This window comes from Mobula birostris, chromosome 10 (genome assembly GCF_030028105.1).
Source record: "Mobula birostris isolate sMobBir1 chromosome 10, sMobBir1.hap1, whole genome shotgun sequence".
Lineage (NCBI taxonomy): Eukaryota > Metazoa > Chordata > Chondrichthyes > Myliobatiformes > Myliobatidae > Mobula > Mobula birostris.
In genome coordinates, this window is record NC_092379.1 from 80,727,575 (window position 1) to 80,752,622 (window position 25,048).

At 41.3% G+C, this 25,048-nt stretch overlaps 1 long non-coding RNA gene across 1 annotated transcript in view; it reads left to right on the plus strand.

The window, feature by feature from the left end:
• LOC140204543 (uncharacterized) overlaps nucleotides 1-25,048 on the plus strand; it is a 41,614-nt gene that overhangs the window by 13,573 nt on the left and 2,993 nt on the right. Inside the window, exon 3 of the long non-coding RNA XR_011887666.1 lies at nucleotides 7,634-7,835. This is a non-coding gene — a long non-coding RNA (uncharacterized lncRNA). The remainder of the gene's footprint in view (nucleotides 1-7,633; nucleotides 7,836-25,048) is intronic.

Genomic DNA, 25,048 nt, shown 5'->3' on the forward strand with positions numbered 1-25,048 from the left:
AGTGCAGAGAAGATTTACTAGGATGTTTCCGGGTCTTCAGGAGTTGAGTTACAGGGAAAGATTGAACAGGTTAGGACTTTATTCCTTGGTGCGTAGAAGAATGAGGGGAGATTTGATGGAGGTTTACAAAATTATGAGGGGTATAGCCAGAGTAGATGTGAATAGGCTCTTTCCACTTAGATTAGGAGAGATAAATACGAGAGGACATGGCTTAAGGGTGAAAAGGGAAAGGTTTAGGGGGAACATTAGAGGGAACTTCTTCACTTAGAGAGTGGTGGGAGTGTGGAACAAGCTGCCATCTGACACGGTAACTGCGGGCTTACTCTTAGGTTTTGAGAATAAATTGGATAGCTACATGGATGGGAGAGGTCTGGAGGGTTATGGATTGGATGGGACTAGTGGAATAATGTTTCGGCACAGACTAGTAGGGCCAAATGGCCTGTTTTCTGTGCTGTAGCGTTCTATGGTTCTATTCTCCTTTACACTTCTCTCTCCTGTCCATGCTGGCCATTTTGTGCTTTCACTTTTAGCCCTGATGCAAGCTTTTGACCCATAACCAATGCTGTTCAACCTGCGGAGTTTCTCCAGATTGTTGGAATGCCAAATGTAAGTGTATTTCTCTCCCTTTGTTCATCCTTCTTATTCCCAGTCCCACCCCAACCCTGGCTGCAACCATCTGCATCTCCTTTCCATCTGGTTCCACAAATCATTTGCCAGCCTCTATTCTCTCTCCCACTTTGTACTCCCATATACTGGCAGTTCTTCTTACTCCCCCTTAGTCCTGATGCAGAATCTTGACCTGAAACTTTATCCAACGCCTTTTGCCTCCACAGATGCTGCTTAAACCAATGAGATTTTTTCTAACATTTTGCTATGTTTTGTCTCCAGCAGGAAAATGGGCAGTAAGAGATATAAAAGGTCTGCAAAAGGTTATAGATAGCTTAACCAAGTGAGTAGAAAGGTGACAGATGAGCTACAATTTGTAAAATAGTAAGGTTTTGTAGTAAAACTAAGTGGGAATGTGAGCTGCAGAGAACAGATGTTGCAAGTCGTCAAATTGTACATTGCAAGCTGTGCTTCCTGAAACATGTCCATACTTTGACTGCTATAGACATTGATGACCTACTGTAGTAAAAATCCGTGTAAGTGTGATATTGCCTACGATAATCTCTCGTCCTTTATTTTTTATGTTTGATCAAACTAGACTAATTTGCTGCACTTAAATGTATCAATGATTTTTAAAATATTATTAATGCAAGATAAAGAAACTTAAAGACATATGCAAAATCTCTTATAATTGTGGTACAGTATTATGTAGAGAATTTTAGTTTTTATTATTAAGCATGTAAGTTTGATTAGAAAATTTAACCTTAACTTAATTTTGGAAAATCAAAATGAGTGCAGTTTACCCCTTGATTGTAAATTGTGCCAAAATGGAAATGCCAGGTTTATCACTATTGTTGACAGATATATCACACTATGTTCTCGCTTCTAGCAATGTGTTGTGACTCAAGTTTAGAGACCTCATTATCTTGATACTGTTTGCAATTGAATAGCAAAATATTCAGCAATTTGGGGAGAACCTACATAATATTATCTGGACCAGGAGTCAAGAGTACAATTGACAGTGAATATTTACATTTGTTTCACAACAGCACAGTCTCATTATAAATGGGGGCAGAAGAAGGTAACATAAAAATAAAGGTAGGAGAAAGCATGTTGTAGGAAAGGATTATATGTACATGGAGGACTTTCAATACAATATGTAATGTGTGACTTTGATGTCTAAGTTGAGTGTTTTGTGTTCGTCCATCATCAAAGTCGATGAGGACCTCAACACCATTATGATGGTGTCGAGACTAGCGTGTGATTTGGATTTAAGTGAGGGAGAGTTGCGCAACGTCAGCCTCACTCTCTCTTCCCAATTCCCATCTGGATCCAATGGCAAGACAGAGTTGAGACGGCTGGAGATGGGACTAGGCGCAGTGGATGACCAGGACATCTTCTGTGTCTTGTCCTGCTCTACATGCTCCACAACGCTTGCAGAGACTGCCTTCTTGACCGCTGGACCTTCCATTGGTCTCGTCTGCTCAATCCGCCGCAGTCTGTCTTCACATGCTGGGATGTCTAAGTTGACTGTGGCATGAATATCTTTAACTATGTATTTATTCCAGCAGTGCATAAAGTTCAGCACAGAGAACTAAGTGAGAATCATTCAACAAAATACCAGATAGTTAATGCATTAATTCATGATTTTTATTTCTACAGTGCTGTGTAATCGGGAAACAGCCATAAAGAACAATTCAGCACCTGTGAATGTGTGAACAATTTGGCAGATTTGAAGAGGTGTTATCACTATTGACCTTGAGAAAATTATACACAAAGATTTAGAGGGCTTTGGAGTGTGGATTTCCATTATTCTGAAGTGACCTTAGTCTGTTGCTATTTGTAAGGGATCTGTGGAATGCTGGGAGCATTCGTGTGTGGAGAACTGGAATATTGAGGTCATTGTGCAGATGGAACAATCAGTCACATTGGAACATCCTCATAAATTCCAATCCAGAAGATAAAAAGCAGAGAACATAATTTATCTTTCAATCATTTGAATAGAAAGCAAACCAAGGACTGCATAAACAAAAGTTGGAAGCTGAAATACCATTAGGAAACTTTAAAAACAGTTTATTTATTATTTGAAAATTTATGGACCAAAATTTTCTGTACAAATTTTGTTATGTTTTGTAACTGCAAAACATAAAACTAATTGAAAGCAAAAATACAGAGCTGGGAAGATGTGTCCTAGTTTCATTTTCACTTTTCAATTTAAGTGGTGGAGTGATGACATATGTATGCCATTCATGTACTTTTTTATATAACCCATAATGAATTATATAAATGAACAAGGATGCTTAATCAAACAATATACTGTATTTATAATATCACAGAAATATTAAATACACAACAATCCTCCCTGCTTAGTTATAAACTCCAACTCAATGTAGAATGCATTTCAACATGTATATTATAAAAATACAGTATACTATATAATGCAACTACTATATAGACATCCACAGCATAGTAAATATTAAATTGTCTCATTCAGGACTAAAGATTTAATCATTGTGAAACAATCTTAGATTCTGGGGTCTCCTTTGTGGTGGCTGTAGGAGTTGACTCTGGGACCGTAGGAAGTGGTTCTGACAGCTCTGAGTACCTTTCTTCGGAAGGTGTTGGCACCCTAAGCAGTTCATGGCAAACTGCTCGATCTGCTGATTTATCCCAAGCCACCAAACAAAGCTTCGTGCCAACGCTATCATTTTGACCATGCCAGAATGACCAGCATGTCGCTCCTCCAATGGTTTAACTCTCAGCTTGGATGGTACAAAATCTGTCAATCCACACATATGGCAACCTGGGTCATGGGAAATTTCACGCCAGTGCCAGTAACAGTGAGGCAACCGGGATTTCTGCAGCAAATTCCAGCCAATTTGAGCGGATACGTAGACCTGAGACAGTGTAGGATTTTACTGTTTTTCCCTTTTGATCATTTCTACCATAATAGGGAGACTTCCAATTTACGTTACGGAGAATGTGTTAACAGGAATGTCCTCTTTTGAATGTTTTTCAGGTATTTCCTTTTCCAAGGGTAAACAGGACAATCCATCAGTATTACTGTGATCAGTCGTTCTCTTGAATTCAACCTGCAATTATGTCCTCCAAGAAAAAGGGTCCAAATGGGCACTAATAGTTGAGGACCAGTAACGGGGGTAAACTCTCTCCCACACAAGTAGTGGTTGAAACTATTGATACCCCAAAACAGGCTCAAGGCCTCTGTAAATCTCTGTGTATTTTTTCTCTGCTGTGGTAAGGAAACCTGATGTGAAGGCTATGTTCACTTCCATCTGGTGGTTGTATCTCCAATCAAATTGTAGTTGTCACAGCCACTCACGACCCCACAGTATTGACCATCCTATTTTTTAAGCACATACAAGCCCAATTTGGTTTGATGGTTGTTATATTTCAGTGTTACAAATGCCATTTCCACATAAGTTGTCTTTTCTCCAGTATAGGTTCTTATCTGATATCTGCAGGCTTCAGTTCAGTATCTTTGAAATGCTATTCAAACGTATTTTATGTAATGACTGAAAAGGCTCAGCTAGTGTCCAATTCCATTTCAATTATTTTGCTATTCTCTTCTGGTGTGAGACATATTGCTCGTCTTGTTAGTTTTCACATTGTAAGTCTTAATGCTACTCAGCCTTGTGTCACTCTCGTGAACAGATTTTTCATCAATAGCATGCAGATTAGTGCTCTTCTTGAAAGTGCAACTTTACCTTTTATCTTTTTCTCTTACCTGTGCAGTCCACTTATTTTTTTCTGTCCAGTGTGATCTCTGTATATGACCTATTTTGTTGCATTTTCTTCAAGTTTTATCTTGCATTGGTCTGCTGTATGTGAGCCCCTGCCACAATGATTACACAGTTTCTTTGACCAGGCAGGCCTCCGTTTAGTCATTGCAATTTCATTCACAATCACTTTCATTCCTGGCTGCAACTTAATTGCATCTTTGTCTGCTGTTTCCATCAATATAGTAATTTCAACTGTTCTTTTACATGTTTGAATACTTTCTGGGAAGATTTCACAAACTAGATGATCTCTCAGTGCATCATTAAGCCCATCACTGAACAGGCAATGTCCAGACAACTTAAATTCAGCCATGTATGCTGAAATGGACTCCCCTTCTTTTTGATTCTGCTTATGAAATCTAAAGCATTCTGCAAATAGCAATGTATTTGGTTCTAAATCTCCTGCATTACTTTCACAATATCAGTAAAGCCCATTTCAGCTTGCTTATTTTGAGCATTTAAACTTCTAAACAAACTGTATGCCTTTAAACCTAATGCACTCAGTAAAACTGGCACTTGCTTCTCATTGGCTATTTTATTTGCTTCAAAATGCTACTCAATTCACGCAGTATAAAATATCCAGTTATCCCTTGTGAAATTGAAAGCATCTATCTTTCTGATTTAGCCAGCCATTTCTATTATTTTTTATTTATGATTGCTGTCACCTGGTACTCATTGTTTATGATCCTGTGAATTTGTCTGTTTTCTGCCTTTTTCTTTATCATCTCCCTTTCATTCCCATAGAACCACGTGCCGCATTGTTTTTTTTAAACTAGTGTTTCTCACAGCGCTTCTTTTTCCTCTAATGTCTTACAGTCTTTTTTAAAACTCAAGTATCTCACTGCGCTTCAACAAGTAGGTAGTTGTCTTGTCGCCACCATTTGTAACTCCAAAGCATAAAACTAGTTAAATGCATGCACACCAAGCTGAGAATAATCTCTTGGTTTTGTTTTTAGTTCTAGCGAGGTGCGCATTTATGATGTGGTGGTTTGACAACATATGCCATTCACATACTTTTACCTATAACCCATTAGGAATTATTTTAAACAAACAAGAATGCTTAATCAAAAAATATACTGTACTTACAATATTACTCAAATATTATTGAAATATTAAATACACAACAAATTCTGGCAATTCTGCATGGTACTACCTTCCCTAGCTGAGCACATGTTCTTGTTTCCTGGGAAAATGCAGATAGAAACATAGAAAATAGGTGCAGGAGTAGGCCATTCGGCCCTTCGAGCCTGCACCGCCATTCATTATGATCATGCCTGATCATCCAACTCAGAACACCGCCCCAGCCTTCCCTCCATATCCCCTGACCCCCATAGCCACAAGGGCCATATCTAACTCCCTCTTAAATATAGCCAATGAACTGGCCTCAACTGTTTCCTGTGGCAGAGAATTCCACAGATTCACCACTCTCTGTGTGAAGAAGTTTTTCCTAATCTCAGTCCTAAAAGGCTTCCCCTCTATCCTCAAACTGTGGCCCCTCGTTCTGGACTTCCCCAACATCGGGAACAATCTTCCTGCATCTAGCCTGTCCAATCCCTTTAGGATCTTATACGTTTCAATCAGATCCCCCCTCAATCTTCTAAATTCCAATGAGTACAAGCCCAGTTCATCCATTTTTTTCTTCATATGAAAGTCCTGCCATCCCAGGAATCAATCTGGTGAACGTTCTCTGTACTCCCTCTATGGCAAGGATGTCTTTCCTCAGATTAGGGGACCAAAACTGCACACAATACTCCAGGTGCGGTCTCACCAAGGCCTTGTACAACTGCAGTAGTACCTCCCTGCTCATGTACTCAAATCCTCTCGCTATAAATGCCAGCATACCATTCGCCTTTTTCACCGCCTGCTGTACCTGCATGCCCACTTTCAATGACTGGTGTATAATGACACCCAGGTCTCGTTGCACCTCCCCTTTTCCTAATCGGCCACCATTCAGATAATAATCTGTTTTCCTATTTTTGCCACCAAAGTGGATAACTTCACATTTATCCACATTAAATTGCATCTGCCATGAATTTGCCCACTCACCCAACCTATCCAAGTCACCCTGCATCCTCTTAGCATCCTCCTCACAGCTAACACTGCCACCCAGCTTCGTGTCATCCGCAAACTTGGAGATGCTGCATTTAATTCCCTCATCCAAGTCATTAATATATATTGTAAACAACTGGGGTCCCAGCACTGAGCCTTGCGGTACCCCACTAGTTACCGCCTGCCATTCTGAAAAGGTCCCGTTTATTCCCACTCTTTGCTTCCTGTCTGCTAACCAACTTTCCACCCACACCAATACCTTACCCCCAATACCGTGTGCTTTAAGTTTGCACACTAATCTCCTGTGTGGGACCTTGTCAAAAGCCTTCTGAAAATCCAAATATACCACATCCACTGGTTCTCCCCTATCCACTCTACTAGTTACATCCTCAAAAAATTCTATGAGATTCGTCAGACATGATTTTCCTTTCACAAATCCATGCTGACTTTGTCCGATCATTTCACCGCTTTCCAAATGTGCTGTTATCACATCCTTGATAACTGACTCCAGCAGTTTCCCCACCACCGACGTTAGGCTAACCGGTCTATAATTCCCCGGTTTCTCTCTCCCTCCTTTTTTAAAAAGTGGAGTTACATTAGCCACCCTCCAATCCTCAGGAACTAGTCCAGAATCTAACGAGTTTTGAAAAATTATCACTAATGCATCCACTATTTCTTGGGGTACTTCCTTAAACACCCTGGGATGCAGACCATCTGGCCCTGGGGATTTATCTGCCTTCAATCCCTTCAATTTACCTAACACCACTTCCCTACTAACATGTATTTCGCTCAGTTCCTCCATCTCACTGGACCCTCTGTCCCCTACTATTTCTGGAAGATTATTTGTTTCCTCCTTAGTGAAGACAGAACCAAAGTAATTATTCAATTGGTCTGCCATGTCCTTGCTCCCCATAATCAACTCACCTGTTTCTGCCTGCAGGGGACCTACATTTGTCTTTACCAGTCTTTTCCATTTTTACATATCTATAAAAGCTTTTACAGTCCGTTTTTATGTTGCCTGCCAGTTTTCTCTCATAATCTTTTTTCCCCTTCCTAATTAAGCCCTTTGTCCTCCTCTGCTGAACTCTGAATTTCTCCCAGTCCTCAGGTGAGCCACTTTCTCTGGCTAATTTGTATGCTGCTTCTTTGGAATTGATACTATCCCTAATTTCTCTTGTCAGGCACGATGTTCCAGCATCTCTCATTGCCAGGATTCCCGAATTCTGCCGAGTTCAGTGAGGTTTCCCTGATGACATCAAATACTAAATTCTTCATGGAGTTGACTAGTGGCCACAAGCTTCTGCAAGTTTCTCAGCTGTCTACTGGGTATTGGGACAGGAACCCCATTCATTTCAAAATGGAAGAACAAATGTGAACAGAAGGGTAAATATACATTTAATACCTTTTTGATTTAATCATGTATTTATTTTTTCATTTCTCTCATGTTCTTAGTGTTTTTAGTTTTTTTAGGGAATGTAATAACTTTCAATAGTGTATTTAATTTTTCAACATTTTTAATACATTGAATATTTGTGACCTGTTGAACATTTTAACAAATCTTCAACTCCTACAGCTTAACTGCTATTTACAATTGGAAAAGCTGTGCAGAGTGCAGGGCCTCAGCAATCTGTTCAGAGTTACTTATCTGAAGAAGTTCATGGCAGGGTACCTGTATGAGGTCTGAGCGGGTTTAGGGGCAGGTGGTTCACAAGCAGAGGCAGAGGGTAGTTCAAGTTATGGACTCTTGATTTTACAATAGAGAGAGTGTCATCATTTTTGGTGGTTGTGTGAAAGAGAATATGTGCAAAGCATTTGAAATTCATGTCCAAACCTAGTTTCTGTATTGATTGCATCTCTGAAGAACATAACAACATGATACATGGAGGAAAGTGTGCAATGCTTTGCCACTTCCGGTTAATTGTGTTTGACTTTATTTAGTAATGAGGGGAAATGCTCTTGGTTTTGCTATTGCTTCATCTGTAACACCCAAGCCATTATTTTGTCGAGAATTGCCAAAGCATTGCAGATTTCAAGATGGCGCAGATCTCCACTGAATCGCAGCTCGTACTTAGTTTTTTTTAATTGTTTAATTGTTTGATTTTTAATTTTTTTTAATGTTCATAAGCATGGTATTGGATTCAGAAGGGAGTTAGGGGTCTATTTAGGAGCACGGACATGGGGGAACTTAAGGTCAGGCTGGAGGTTAAGTCTCCACTCTGCATTTGAAAACCAGTGATGCAGATGTGGGACATCCATAGTCGGATGTTGGACCAGCAACAAGTGGATGGGAGGAGGAGCCTCACAGTTTGGTGAGTTGTCAACAGGTTCTGGAATTGGTGTTCCGTGCATGGAGAAGGAATGAGTTCCAATGACCTCTATGAGTTCGTGTTTTGGTGAGACCCGAGTTTGAGATCCAGTGTTCGAGATCAGTGTGTGCAGGGATTGATGATGAAGATCAAGGCCTAGGGGTTGATTTGGAACTCTAGAGGTTGAGGCCCATTGGCTGGAGCAGGAACTGTGAGTCTACTGGGGAGATTGAAGCCTGGTGTCTGCAGGCCCGAGTCCATGTTCACTGGGGGCTGGATGCTGGATGCCTGTCCTGGGATTAAAGGACTATGCATGTACGTAGGTGTGAGGGAGGAATGGAGCTTGTTTTTGCTGTTGTTATTCTACTCTTGTTGTGTTCTGCGTTCTGCCAGGCACTGAGGGAGTACTATGTTGGTGCGAAATGTGTGGCGACGTTTCTGAGCTGGCTCCAGCACTGTTTTGTTTAGATGTTAACACAAATGATGCACTTCACTGTATGATTTGATGTACACATGACAAATAAACCTGAATCTTGACAGGAAACAGTTATCTTGCATACTATATCTGGGGACATTGGAGGCACCAGAGAAATTAAAAAAAAACTCGTGCTGGGAGCTTATTATTACCATGAGCTGAAAATGCAGTGGAACAATGTAATTTCTTTTGCTCAACCTAGTTTCTGGCTGGTTGGGTACATAATATGTAGATTTTCAAATTAAATACTGCAGCAATTGACATGAACATTTACATCAAATTGAGAAACATGGGAGATTTCTGATAATCCTTTTCCTGAAAGGGTCCAGTAGGAAATCAAAACGCAATTTCTTAAATATAAGTAGAAAGTAATTACACCCTGATGAGCTACAAAGATTGTTCTAAATGTATTCCACTGATGAATCTAGGAGGAAATGCATTTTTCATGTGGCACAGATATTCAATACTGAGCATTAGCTTCAAATATTAAATTATCTAAGGATCCCACACAGTAGCAAATGAAGAAATTTTTTAAAAATAGCTTAGGACCTGCTGTTATTTAATCCTACAGGAGAAAATAATAACCCAGAAATTCATTTTGAGCATGAACAGGTGCTAAAATGGTGCTGCTCAGATGACCAATGCCACCTTGTTCCTGTGTGATAAGGGGGCACAAAGCACAATGATTTCTCTTCCTATTACGCGCAAGTAATTTCAGGAATCTTTTGCAGCATCTGAAATTAACCACCAGCAATTCATATCTGGATTTTTATGTGATCATTTCAAACTAAAGGCTAATCAGGAGCTCCTAAATTGTAGGAGAGCAGTGAAATGTTAGCATTAAAATATCATAAGGATGGTTTTCATCCTGAAAGATGTGTCACTTGCTGGGTTACCTGTACAGGTCACAGTTGGCATAATTTTGCTACTAGCCTTAGGAAGTCAATCACAGCTTTAAAGAATACTCTCTATGTCAGTCACAGGGCAGCAGCATAACACATCACCGTGACAGGAGGGACTAGGTTGGAATGGGGCTCACTCCCTTGGTGAATTTTCAGATTGACTCCCATGCTGTGAGGGGTCTCAAGCCAATGCAAAGAATGGTCTCATCTCTGTCAAGATTGCAGCCTGTATCACTGCTGCGGTTGGTCATAATAAATGCTGAGAGACTTGGCAATAGTCTGTAAAATATTTAGAGCAATTAGAAGCCATCGGATTCAGATTAATTTATTTATCACATATACATTGAAACATACAGTGAAATGCATAGTCTGTGTTGATAACTAACACAACAGAATGATGTTATGGGGGCAGCCCACAAGTATCGCCACACATTCTGGCACCGACACAGCATACCCTTTAATTCAGATCTCCTTGCTAACCAACAGTGGGGTTTACCATTTGTTTTACTGGGAGTTAACAACAAAGGTTGTAGCTGACATATATTTCTCAAATTTTAGTTCACAAGGCAAAGAAGTAACATGGTGCACAATTGTGCTGGAAAACATCAGCCATACTTTGAAAGGTCTCCCTCAGCTAGAAATACCATCCAGTTTTTCAATGGTTAGGACTGTATTGTAGGTCAATATTCCATGCAGTTCAGGAGAATGAGGGGTGACCATATTCAAACGCATGATTTCTTCAGTAGGACTGATAGAGTCGGTGCTGAGATGTTTTCACTGGAGGGAGAGTCACAATAAGGGGATAAAAAAAACAGAGGATAACAACAGTGTGGCAGACTTTAATCAGTCAAAGGCTGATGAACATAAGCATACAGAGGCTTGGGAAATGATGATGCTGCCTGAAACCCTGTGCCTGATATTTAGAATCACTGAGGAATCGAAGCTCAAACAGGGATTCTGTGGAAGTAGCAGCTTAGCCCTTCCAGTTAAGTGATGACCAGATGCACTTTGAAGCTAATTGACTGAACCAAGATGCTGCATCTGGCAGTAGTCTCCATTGGAGCAGTGGCAACATCCTGCATTTAATGTTTGCTGAAATGGAAACTTTGAGTTTCCAAGAGTGTTACATCACTCCAACAATTTGTCCTGCATTAGATTGTTAGGTCTGGTTGATAATCTGTCCCAGGAGAGTGGCTGAAGCCTTATGCAATATGAATTGGCTATCATTTCTCAGGATCTTTGTTACAGCATGATCTAGCAATTTCCACACATCTGCATTGCACTTTGCTCAAGGCTGAATCCCTTTATCCAGCCAGAGTGTAAATGGTTCCCAAGCTACATGGATGAGATGAGCTACAAAGACAAAGTTGTAATATTATTCAGCATTAATATTTGGTGAAGTTATTTAGGTTGAAAGTGATCTTTATCCCTACAGGCAGAACATTCACTGCTATGAGCTTGGAGCCCTGTCATCACTGTCTTGGAAAACCTTGGCTCCTGGATACATTGCCCTTCAGGCAGGTGGAGCTACAAGAGTTGTTTCTGGAAGATTATTGAGATATGGTTGCCTAATCAGAACTCATTTCATTCCTTATGACTCCTTTTCAAGAAGGACTTTGTCTTTTATCCTTCTTACTTCGCTCCGACTGAAGATGGAAGCCCAGTGGCTCCACACAAAAGCTTCCATATTTTACATAATTCAGCTAGGATTCAACAAAAATTTCTCCCCAAGTTTTCACAAAGTCTACAGGCATTTTCAATGCAAGTGACTCAGCTTCAATTACTTCCCAGCAGCTGGCAAATAAAATGATAAGGTAAATATAGGGCTATATGGTAGTGTAGTAGTTAGCTTTACAGCACCAGTGCTCACTGATAGGGATTCAATTCCTGACCTTGCCTGACAGGAGTTTGTACCTTCTCCCCCATGATCACATCGGTTTCCTCCAGGTGCTCTGGTTTCCTCCCACATCCCAAAGCATACAGGTTAGAGTTAGTGAGTTGTGGGAATACTATGTCAGCAACGGAAGTGTAGCAGCACAATCCTCTCTGCTTTAACTTGACACAAGCAATGTGTTTTGTTGTATGTATGTATGACAGATAAACATAATCTTTAATCTTTAATCTCTCCCTTGGTGCATGGTTTTTAATTTCATGCACATTGCTCATAGTGATGTCATTTGTACATGAAAAAATCAGTTTTACAGAACATAATGGTTAAGTCTCTGGGATGCATTATACACTCGATGCACTGATCATGTTGGATATTCATTTTGTGCTAACCACATCGTGCATTAAGATTGTGATAATTTTTCTCAGGCTGATTAATTTTCCAGACCAATGTGGTCTTTTGACATTAATTTATTTTTCAACATCACTTTAATATACAGAACTTTTGAATGATTTAAAGTCCATAACAAGACATTTGCATATTGTTGCAGAGCACCTGAAGCCTATTATATTGAAGAACAGTAATGTCAGTGCTAATATTTTTTGAAAGCAAGTGTGAATTTTCCTTCAGAAAAAAAAGAGAACAATCCAGACAAATTTACCGTGTTAGAAGAGAAACAGAAGTTTTATTTCCAATTTGAACTTAGAAGTGACTTTTTACCTTTATGTTGGACAATACTGGGAAATTACCACAGTGCTGTTAATCTTTGTGCCTTTTGCATATTGGCGAGACCCGACGCAGACTGGGAGACTGCTTTGCTGAACATCTACGCTCTGTCCGCCAGAGAAAGCAGGATCTCCCAGTGGCCACACATTTTAATTCCACATCCCATTCCCATTCTGACGTGTCTATCCACGGCCTCCTCTACTGTGGAGATGAGGCCACACTCAGGTTGGAGGAACAACACCTTATATTCCATCTGGGTAGCCTCCAACCTGATGGCGTGAACATCGACTTCTCTAACTTCCGCTAAGGCCCCACCTCCCCCTCGTACCCCATCTGTTACTTATTTTTATGCACACATTCTTTCTCTCACTCTCCTTTTTCTCCCTCTGTTCCTCTGAATGTGCCTCTTGCCCATCCTCTGGGTCCCCCCCCCCGTCTTTCTTCCCGGACCTCCTGTCCCATGATCCTCTTGTATCCCCTTTTGCCTATCACCTGTCCAGCTCTTGGCTCTATCCCTCCCCCTCCTGTCTTCTCCTATCATTTTGGATCTCCCCCTCCCCCTCCAACTTTCAAATCCCTTACTCACTCTTCCTTCAGTTAGTCCTGACGAAGGGTCTCAGCCTGAAACGTCGACTGCACCTCTTCCTACATATGCTGCCTGGCCTGCTGTGTTCACCAGCAACTTTGATGTGTGTTGCTTGAATTTCCAGCATCTGCAGAATTCCTGTTGTTTGAAACTGAATATACATCTTGTTTGATTCATTCATTCAGAAGAATGGATTAATCTTCAACTTGGCCTCCAACATTGCCTTTGATAATACTCTGTATTTAATTATCTGGCAAGGATCTGGTTCAAAAAAAGTCCATCTCTGGCTCACAGCAAGTATAAATGTATTTTAATTTCAAGTAATTGGGTAAATAACTGAGCTAGGGCAATTATAATGAGTCAGAAAACTAATCATGGGCTATTAGCATGGCCACATGCTAAAACTGATAAGCTATTTATATGTGTTTCATATCTCCAGTGGTTAAAAAGCAGGGAAATGGAAATTTAAATTAAATCCACAGCAAGATAGTGAAATAAAGCCAGAAATCTGGTTGTAGGTAATGTCATGGCAGAGTAGTATTTTTTGTGCTAAAGATATATGTTTAAAAACGCAGTTGTTGTGAGGTTTGTGGCTTGTTCCATCCACATGTTGTTCTCAGTTCCACACTTGGTTAAGCTACTCACCTTCGGACAAGATCAATCCACATCCTGGCATCTAGTGGCGTAGTTCCAACAGTTTCAGTCAGATGGCATAGAGGCACCACTACTGAAATGCTCCAGTAACAGAGGATTTTCACCCCAGTATCTATCTCTGATTTAATAGATAGAGCCAAATAGTTGTAATCTACTGAAACTGGATGTTAGCTTGGAAAGCCGCATTCATTCTCATCTCCTCATGGAGTTTAACAGTGGAATAGACTGATAAGATTCCACCTTTCCAATCTGTTAGCAGATTCTAGACTTCATGTTTGACAGGGAATGTGCAGAATATTGGAACTTTATGTAAATTCAAGTGCTGGATGATAGTGGTTTTGTCACAGCCCCGACTGTTAATTCCCCATTTTCTCCTAATTCCCTTTGATTGTGCCACGGTTCTGACAGTTAATTCTCCATTTCTCCCTCGTCTGCATCCTAACTCAATCTCCGTGCCTGTGTCCTGCGTTTGGGTTCGCCTCGTTTGTCGCAACAGATTTTAATAAAGAATTACTAGCAAAATCAAGCATGATATGGCTCAACAACTTTTGTTCTGTGAAAGCTATATGTAGTCTCAGGTTCACTAGTACTGTATTAATTTAGTACAGTGATTACAAATATGTCATAGTGCTGCAATGGGTTCAGTAGTCATCTAGAGTAAAGAAGCTAGTGAAAAGACTATCTGTGAAGCAAACTATAACTTTCAATTAGAAGTCTTAGTTGGTGCTACTTATTATGATTGGGTCAATAATGAGTTTGACTATAACAATAACTAAACATGTACTGCTTCATTAACTGAGGAATTGTGAATGGAACATAAGACTGAGCAATCATTATCTCTCTAGCTGACACCATGATTAGACTGAAAGTGGTTATGCTAAGGAACTTGCCCTGAAGGAGACCTACAGCAATGTAAATCTGAGATGACATGTCTTTAAACCCATAATCATCTTCCTTTAAGCTAGATGGAACTTCATCTGGTGGAGTGCCTTATCGCTTTCTGATTTCTACATGGAAACCAAAATATTATGTGCTCTAGAATCAGCCATCTGTGTTTCACATGCTAAAAGGTCTTTATTCAACACAACCTGCATTCTGTCATTGCTTAGTAACACTGTGATGGGCTGGGTTGATCAGACCCAATATTTTAGTATCCAGAAGATGTGGTAATAAATGTACAAGCACAACAGAGTAACTTAAACCTCATTAATTACAAGCATGAAGAAACCACACAAAATATTACATAGCAAGTCACAAAGATTTCAGGGCTCATGATTTTTAGTCATTGCTGTTGAACTGTAGGAAGAGGTTCTAGAACATAGAATACTACAGCACAGTACAGGCCCTTCGGCCCACAATGTTGTGCCAACTCTCAAACCCTGCCTCCCATATAATCCCCCACCTTAAATTCCTCCATATACCTGTCTAGTAGTCTCTTAAATTTCACTAGTGTATCTGCCTCCACCACTGACTCAGGCAGTGCATTCCACGCACCAACCACTCTCTGAGTAAAAAATCTTCCTCCAATATCCCCCTTGAACTTCCCACCCCTTACCTTAAAGCCATGTCCTCTTGTATTGAGCAGTGGTGCCCTGGAGAAGAGGCACTGGCTGTCCACTCTATTCTCTTAAAATCTTGTATACCTCTATCATGTCTTCTCTCATCCTCCTTCTCTCCAAAGAGTAAAGCACTAGCTCCCTTAATCTCTGATCATAATGCATACGCTCTAAACCAGGCAGCATCCTGGTAAGTCTCCTCTGTATCCTTTCCAGTGATTCCACATCCTTCCTATAGTGAGGCGACCAGAACTGGACACAGTACTCCAAGTGTGGCCTAACCAGAGTTTTATAGAGCTGATCATTACCTCGTGACTCTTAAACTCTATCCCTCAACTTATGAAAGCTAACACCCCATAAGCTTTCTTAACTACCCTATCTACCTGTGAGGCAACTTTCAGGGATCTGTGGACATGTACCCCGAGATCCCTCTGCTCCTCCAAACTACCAAGTATCCTGCCATATACTTTGTACTCTGCCTTGGAGTTTGTCCTTCCAAAATGTACCACCTCACACTTCTCCAGGTTGAACTCCATCTGCCACTTCTCAGCCCACTTCTGCATCCTATCAATGTCTCTCTGAAATCTTCGACAATCCTCTACACTATCTACAGCACCACCAACCTTTGTGTCACCTGCAAACTTGCCAAACCATCCTTCTACCCCCACATCCAGGTTGTTAATAAAAATCATGAAAAGTAGAGGTCCCAGAACAGATCCTTGTGGGACACCACGAGTCACAACCCTCCAATCCAAATGTACTCCCTCCACCACGACCCTCTGCCTTCTGCAGGCAAGCCAATTCTGAATCCACCTGGCCAACTTCCCTGGATCCCATGCCTTCTGACTTTCTGAATAAGCCTACCATGTGGAACCTTGTCAACTGCCTTACTAAAATCCATGTAGATCACATCCACTGCACTATCCTCATCTATATGCCTGGTCACCTCCTCAAAGAACTCTATCAGGCTTGTTAGACACAATCTGCCCTTCACAAAGCCATGCTGACTGTCCCTGATCAGACCATGATTTTCTAAATGGCCATAGATCTTACCTCTAAGAATCTTTTCCAACAGCTTTCCCACCACAGGTGTAAGGCTCACTGGTCTATAATTACCCGGACTATCCCTACTACCTTTTTGTAACAAGGGGACAACATTCACCTCCCTCCAAACCTCCGGTACCATTCCCATGGACAATGAGGACATAAAGATCCTAGCGAGTGTCTCAGCAATCTCTTCTCTTCCCTTCCAGGTTCTGACAGCTTTCTTCTGGATATGCTGACATTCCAAACAATGCATGGCAGGCTGTTCAATCTGCTATCTATTCCAGGCCACCAGATAAAGCTTTGAGTCAAAGCTTTCATTTTGACCAGGCCTAGATGACTGTCATGTAGCCCATCCAGCACATTAGCTCTCAGCTTGGAAGGTACAACAACTTTGAATACCCCACATAAGGCAACACCCATTAAGGGCAAGTTACTAGTAACTTGGCAAGTTACCTGTGCTGGTAAAAATGGGGGAACTGGGATTTCTGCTGCATATTCCAACCATTTTGCCAACAATGTAGACTTGAGACAGTGCTGGGTCTTTTCTGGTTTCCCTTTGGATCATCTCTACTGTAATAAGGAGACTTCCAATTTGCATTAGGGGGAATATGTAAAGGGGAGTGTCCTCTTTTGTAAATTTTTCAGCTATTTCCCTTTCCAAGGGTCAGTGGGACAATCCATCTGCGTTTATGTGATTAGTCATCCTCTTGAATGCGATCTTGTAATTGTGTCCTCTAAGAAACAGAGCCCACCTCTGCATTCGTGCTGCTTCTGTGGATTGAAAATGGACACTCGTGGTTTACGATCAGTAATGAGGGTAAACTCTTTCCCATACAAGTACTGGTTGAAATGTTTTACACCCCAAACCAGTCTCAAGGCCTCTCTGTCAATCTCTGTATAATAGTTCTCTGCAGCGGTAAGGGAACATGACGTGAATACAATGGGGTATCACTCATGTTGCGTGACTACACTATACCATAAAGCAAAGCATCACAGGCAAGCTTCATTGTACTCACACATTGTGATTCATCCAGTGTCTGACATCACCATTTTCTTTTTCTTTTAGAAAGCCACTTCACATTGCTTTGTCCATTGCCATTACTTCCTGGATCTGTAGTAAAGCATTCAAAAGGTGGAGCACAGTAGCCAGGTTTGGCAGAAACCTTTTATAGTAGTTGTCACATCCTAAAAAGGACCACAACTCTGGCATATACGTTGGGCTTGGGGCATCCACCACTGCTTGAATTTTCTCAGTAGACTTGTGTAATCATTATGCAACAATGGTGTGACCACAGTAGTGATGCATGGTTTAAAGAATTCAAGCTTGTCACATCATGCTCTGAGCCAATAATCCTCTAATATTGTTTACCTTCTTTTGAGATTTTGGAGATGTTCCTTGTTATTCTTATTGGTAAGAATGATATCATCCAGGTAACACTGAGTGCCTGGGCGGCCTTCCTGCACCTGGTCCCTAGTTTTCTGCCGGAGTGCAGGTGCAGATGCTACTCAGAAAATAACGATAAAGCCCTTTGTGAATATTTATGGTGAGAACCACTTTGGACTTTTCTTCCATCTCCCTCTGTAGGTAGGCCTCAGCTAAGTCCATTTTGCTGAAGTGTTTCCCTCCAGAAAGCTTTGCAAAGGTGTTTTCTATCCTGGGCAGAGGGTATTGATTTACTTTCAGTACTGGGTTGATGGTGACCTTAGAATTGCCGCAGATCCTGATAGACCCATCCTTGGCTCCTGGGACCACTGGTGTTGCCCATGGGCTGCACTCAAACTTGCAAAGAATTCCTTCAGCCTCCATGCGACCTAGCTCAGTGTCTACTTTATCATGGATGGCATAAGGAACGGGATGGGCTTTGTAAAACTTGGCTGTGATACTTTCACTGCATTCTACGTGCCATGCATTCCACCAAGAGGAGGTATCTGGTGTCCCTATCCCAGTCACTTCCACAACTCTGGGATTCTCTCTCCGCCACCAGATGCACATTTTCAATCACCAGTTCTCTGACCTTCTCATGTCCTGCAAGGATTGGAAGATTGCCTGTCTACAGATCAGCAGGCCCAGACATTTCCGGACTGTGATCCCTGCTGTGACCTCAATAATGGCTCTAACCATCCAGAGCAGATTCAAAATCTGGACTCCACTGTCATCAATGTGGGTTCCTACGACCTGAGACAGCTCCAAAGGGCCGATTGCGCAACCTCCAACTCTGACTCCAGCCTTGACCTCCAGGCCGGGTCTTCATATGCCACTGCTGGATCCCCTATCTCCCCTTCGCCCGCCACTATTTTGCAATCCCCTCTCTCTCAGGTCCCACTGCTAGCTCTTAGATCCTCAGAAACACTAACTTCCTCTCACTCCACCATCCCTGAACACCCCAAATCTTCCTTCTCCTCAGACACAACCAACCCTCTTCTCCCCTCTGTTCCTAGCTCTTACCCATGCTGGATTTTCACCATCTGCTCTGATCTTCCCCATCTGAGGCAGAACGCTCTGTCCTCAATAAGGGCCTCACCTTTGTGCCCCCTGTGCCCACATCTCAGTGGGTTCCACGTTGCCACTGTTATGTTTTATAAGTAAAGAAGGAATCAAAAGAAAAACATGGGAACCCAAGATAACATGTGTACTTTGTTTTACTTTAGTGAGGCATGCTTATATGATGTGGTGGCAAAATAACGTATGCTGTTCATGTACTTTTACATGTAACCCAGAATGAATTACATGAACAACAAAGAATGCTTAATCAAACAACTTACTTACAATATTACTGAAATATACTGCAACTGAATTTTAAATACACAAGAGAACCTATTATATAATTGACAAATCCTGAAACGGACTGCATTTGTGATACGTCCTTTGACCTTGAGGCATCCCCCACTGCTTGAATTTTCTCAGGACACTTGTGTAATTCTTGTGTGTCAGTAGTCTGACCACAATGAATGATGCTTGGTTTAAAGAATTCTCACTTATTGTTTCATGCTCTAATCTTTTCACCACTGTCTTGAGATTTTGCAGATGTTCCTTGTTATCCTCACTGGTAACGATGATGACATCCAGGTAACACTGAGTGCCTGGGCAGCTTTGCAGCACTTGATCAAGAGTATTCTGCCAGAGTGCAGGTACAGATGCCACTCCAGAAATAAGCCTATTATAGTGATAAAGCTCTTTATGAGTGTTTATGGTAAAAAAAAACTCTTCAGGCTCTTCCTCCATCTCTTTCGACAGGTAGGCATCAGTTAATTCCACTTAGCTGAAATATTATCCTCCAGTAAGGTTTGTAAAGATATCTTCTATCCTAGGCAGAGGGTATTGATTTTCTTTTGGTACTTGGTTGATGGTGACCTTAAAATCATTGAAGATACTGAGAGATCCATTCTTTGGCATTGTCAATGGTCTCCACTGAATCAGGAAAAGAATTCCTTCAGCCTCCATGCGATTGAATTCACTAACTGCTTTATAAGGAACTGGGCAGGCTTTGTAAAACTTGGATGTGGCATTTTCATTTAACACTATTTTACCCTTGATGGGTTTGAGTTTTTCATTGCCATCCTTAAACATTGCTGTGACATCATCCAGTACCTTTCTTAATTTGATCGACCAGGCAGATTTCTGTTTAGACGTTGCAATTTTGTTCAATTGCATTTCTGGCTGCTGCTTCCATTGATATGGTGATTCGAACTGCTCTTTCAAATATGAGCTGTGCTTCAGTGAGGAGCAGTTTAGAATATTCTCCTGGAAGATTTCCCAAACTGAATAATCTCCCACGGCATCATTAAGTCCACTACTGAACGGACAGTGCTTAGACAGTTTTCTTCAATTCAGTCACATAGCCTGAAACGGTCTTCCCTTCCTTTTGATTCCACTTATGAAATGTAAAGTGTTCTGCAATCAACAATGCTTTTGGTTCTAAACGCTCTTGCATTATCTTCATGATATGCTTATTTTGGCTTATTTTGGCTGGTTTGGTTGGAGCAGTCAAACGTCTATACAAAATGTATGCTTTTCCACCTAATATCCTCAGTAAACCTGGCCCTTGCTTTGCATTGGCTATTTCATTTACTTTAAAATACTGCTCAATTCGTTCAGTATCTGTCATCCAGTCACCTATTGTCAAATTAACTGTGTCTATCTTTATGATGTAGCCAGCCATTTCTGTTATTTTAAATTTATTTTTATTATTATTGCTGGGTACTAACTGTTATCAACCTGTGAATTTTGTCCATTTTCTGACTTTTCTAACTTCACCTCCTTCCGAAGAAATGCATGCTGTGCTTTTTTAAAAAACTTGAATGAATCTTTCCGCTTCTGAAGAGGAAACGTGCTGTGCTTCAATAGGTATTGTAGGTTGTCATCTCAGGTTCACCTTAACACTTACTCATCACCACTGTTATGTTTTGTATCATGAGCAGCTAATCAAAGGAAAAACATGGGAGCTGGGAAATACTTTAGCAAGGCAGTCAATTTGTGACATGGTGGCGTAAAGATGATTATCTTTTACACACTTCTTCTATATAACCCATGATAAAATATGTAGACAAAGAATGCTTAATCAAACTATACATATTCAATATTATTCAAATATTATTGAAATATTAAATACACTACAGTACTTAGATCCCTTTGCAAATTCAACAGAACAGATTGTACACATATATTGTAAAGGTTGGCCTTTGCAAGAGTGCCCTGCACTGTCCACAAGCATATACATCATAGAAATGACTTCCAGGCTTTGTTCAACACTGATATCTTATCAGGGTTGGCATATGCTTTTGATAACAATTGCTTCAAAAAAATATTCGTTGGTAAATTTAGACTGGTAACCAAAGACAGTTTGATAATTATTGTTGAAAAACCTGTATATATATTTTTTTTACTTTCCTTTAAGACTTTACCTGAGAATGGATATTAATAGTGAAAGTGCAGTGAGGATACATTAAAATAATACTTGGGATGGAGGACCGTGGGATGAGGAAATATTCTATTTAGTAGCTTTCTATTCATTCAAATTGAGAATAATGCAAAAGTAATTTTATTTAAACAGATAAACTTATGACAGGGTCAGACAGACTGAATTGCTCCACTGCTTATTCAGTAAGTCATGGAGAGGATGTGCCAGATTGTCCATAATGGATAACAGTCTGTTTAGTGACCTCCTCAAAAGAGTCCGGGTTGTAGCCAAGGACGGATCCAGCCTTGTTGATGAATCAGCCATAATCAGGTTGAATGGTCAAGTTGCTCAAGGGAACAAATGGTTTACTCTTGCTCCTATTTTCTGTACTTCTATGACCTGTCTTCAATAGCGAGGGTCATCTCATTGGAGCAACACACATCAAAGTTGCTGGTGAACGCAGCAGGCCAGGCAGCATCTCTAGGAAGAGGTGCAGTCGACGTTTCAGGCCGAGACCCTTCGTCAGGACTAACTGAAGGAAGAATGAGTAAGGGATTTGAAATTTGGAGGGGGAGGGGGAGATCCAAAATGATAGGAGAAGACAGGAGGGAGAGGGATGGAGCCAAGAGCTGGACAGGTGATTGGCAAAAGGAGATACGAGAGGATCATGGGACAGGAGGTCCGGGAAGAAAGACAAGGGGGGGGCGGACCCAGAGGATGGGCAAGAGGTATATTCAGAGGGACAGAGGGAGAAAAAGGAGAGTGAGAGAAAGAATGTGTGCATAAAAATAAGTAACAGATGGGGTACGAGGGGGAGGTGGGGTCTAGCGGAAGTTAGAGAAGTCGATGTTCATGCCATCAGGTTGGAGGCTACCCAGACGGAATATAAGGTGTTGTTCCTCCAACCTGAGTGTGGCTTCATCTTTACAGTAGAGGAGGCCGTGGATAGACATGTCAGAATGGGAATGGGATGTGGAATTAAAATGTGTGGCCACTGGGAGATCCTGCTTTCTCTGGCGGACAGAGCGTAGATGTTCAGCAAAGCGGTCTCCCAGTCTGCGTCGGGTCTCGCCAATATATAAAAGGCCACATCGGGAGCACCGGACGCAGTATATCACCCCAGTCGACTCACAGGTGAAGTGTTGCCTCACCTGGAAGGACTGTTTGGGGCCCTGAATGGTGGTAAGGGAGGAAGTGTAAGGGCATGTGTAGCACTTGTTCCGCTTACACGGATAAGTGCCAGGAGGGAGATCAGTGGGGAGGGATGGGGGGGACGAATGGACAAGGGAGTTGTGTAGGGAGCGATCTCTGCAGAATGCAGAGAGCGGGGGGAGGGAAAGACGTGCTTAGTGGTGGGATCCCGTTGGAACAAGACATGAAGGCACCACCAGTTATTACCATAGATAACTACAAACTGGACCAGTTTATATACTTGGGGTCCATCATTGGTGACAATCTCTCCTTGAATGTAGAAATTGACAAGCTCATTGGGAAGGCTGCAACAACTCTTGCCTGCCTCATCACACAAGTCTGGTAGAACTCCAAACTTTCAGTCAAAACAAAGATGGCAGTGTACAACACTTGTGTCACCAGCACGTCGCTGTATAGCAGTGAGACCTGGAGAACATATGCTAAGCAGGAGAGAAAGCTCAACACCTTTCATTTAAAGTACCTTCAGTGCGTTTCCTGGAGAGACAGAGTACCGAGTGCCAAGGTTATCTCTCATGCCTTCCCCCCCACCCCCCACAAATTGTGTACACCCTACTCAGGAAGTGTTGTCTGTGTTTGCTGGGCTATGTCTACTGTGCATGCAGGCTGGCCATGTCCAAAAAGACATTCTCTAAGGTGAGCTGGATTCAGGCAAGAGAACTACTGACTTCCCGCAACTGTGCTTCAAGGCTGTCTGCAAACAGGACATAAAGGTGCTGAATGTCAACAGTAAGTCCTGGGAGGAACTTGCAGCTGACTGCACCAGATAGAGAAGCACCCTGAAACTGCACCTTAGGTCAGGCAAGGAGAAATTCCTGAAAGTAGCAGAAGACAAATGGGCCCGTAGAAAGGAACACTGCATCTCCAGCACAGCTGAGGCCACTTACAGATACAACCTTTGCCAGCTTGCATTGATCGCGTCGGCCACAGATGGCGCTGCACCAACAACATAGGCAGCTAGAATGTAATATTCATGGTCAACCTCAACCAATGGAGGATCACACATGACCTGTAAAATGAACACTGTCTGTAGCAACTCCCTATAAGGGATCTAATTCATCCCCAGTGACTGTGAAGAAGGTTGAGGATGAGGCCAACGTCTTGTGTTGTACTTCTTAAATTGGTGAGCTAGCACAGAAGATCATAAACCTTGGAGTTGCAATGAAGACGAACTAGCGCTTTAAATTCCATTCTTTTGCTTTATTTACTCCAGTTTTGAATGAATTGCACTGCCAAAGCCAGTGGGAATGAACAGAAATTCTAGGCCAGCTGATTTAAAATGTTGTCCTTTATTATATGAAGCCAGAGTAATTACTTTAGAAAACAATCACAAATTTGAATACAGCTGTTTGTTCCTAAAATTTAATCTAACCTACACACTGCCAGAACTGTCTGTTTCAAGAATCGACTTGACAGTCCATCAAACACATTTGTATTGAAAAATGCCTGAACACTTTCTAATGTGAGTCAAATGCATTTATCTCTTGAGTTCTCCCTGCATGCCAAAACTGGCATCTAGCTCTTCACTATAAAAAATCTCAAGTATTCATCGTCCAAGTAGAAGTTAAATCCACTGAGTTATGTGAACCTGTATTAAAATGTTCAACATGCATCGCTATTTACAATGAAATGCATTGCTATTATATCCAGCTATTTAATAGCGTGCAGTGCACAATCAACCATTCCTTTTTTTCTAAAGCTATAAACTCTGTTCAGGGTTCTTATCAATCCCTTGCAGCTCTGCAAATGCTTTGTTTCTTCCTTCACTGATAAGTTTGAAGTTTTTAAAAACTATACAATCTAGAAATGGTGGGAAATCATCAGGTTCCATTTTAAGTAGCAGGAAAATATTAACTTGAATTGATTTTTTCATCCCTTTGTGTTATTGCTGTGTCAGATGTTCCATGGGTTCAACAACCCTACAAGGCTAGCAAAGGAAGTAAACAACTTTAAATTTGGCAGGAGATCCTGAACAAATTTTCTCCTGCGCACTCTGGAACGTACTGATGCCATATTTAAGTTACAGCCAAAATTTGGAGAAACAGGATAATTACCTTCAGTCCCTATTCTTCTCCCATTTACTGCTAAAGACCATAACTGGTGCATTCTGAGTGCTAGAAAGAGAAAACAGAATGATACAATTTTAAAGGAGATGCAGGAACATTGGAATGTAAGGTTGTCTGTATACTAGTTTTTGGGTAGGGCAGGACAACTTGATAAATACTTCAAAAATAAACTGTTTAGGAAGAAACAGGATTCTTGGCTGTGCATTTGAGCTGAGCTGAAACTTTCAATGCCACCTCTTGAGCTTTAGCTGGAGTAGTGTCCAAATATGGGCACTGTGCTCTA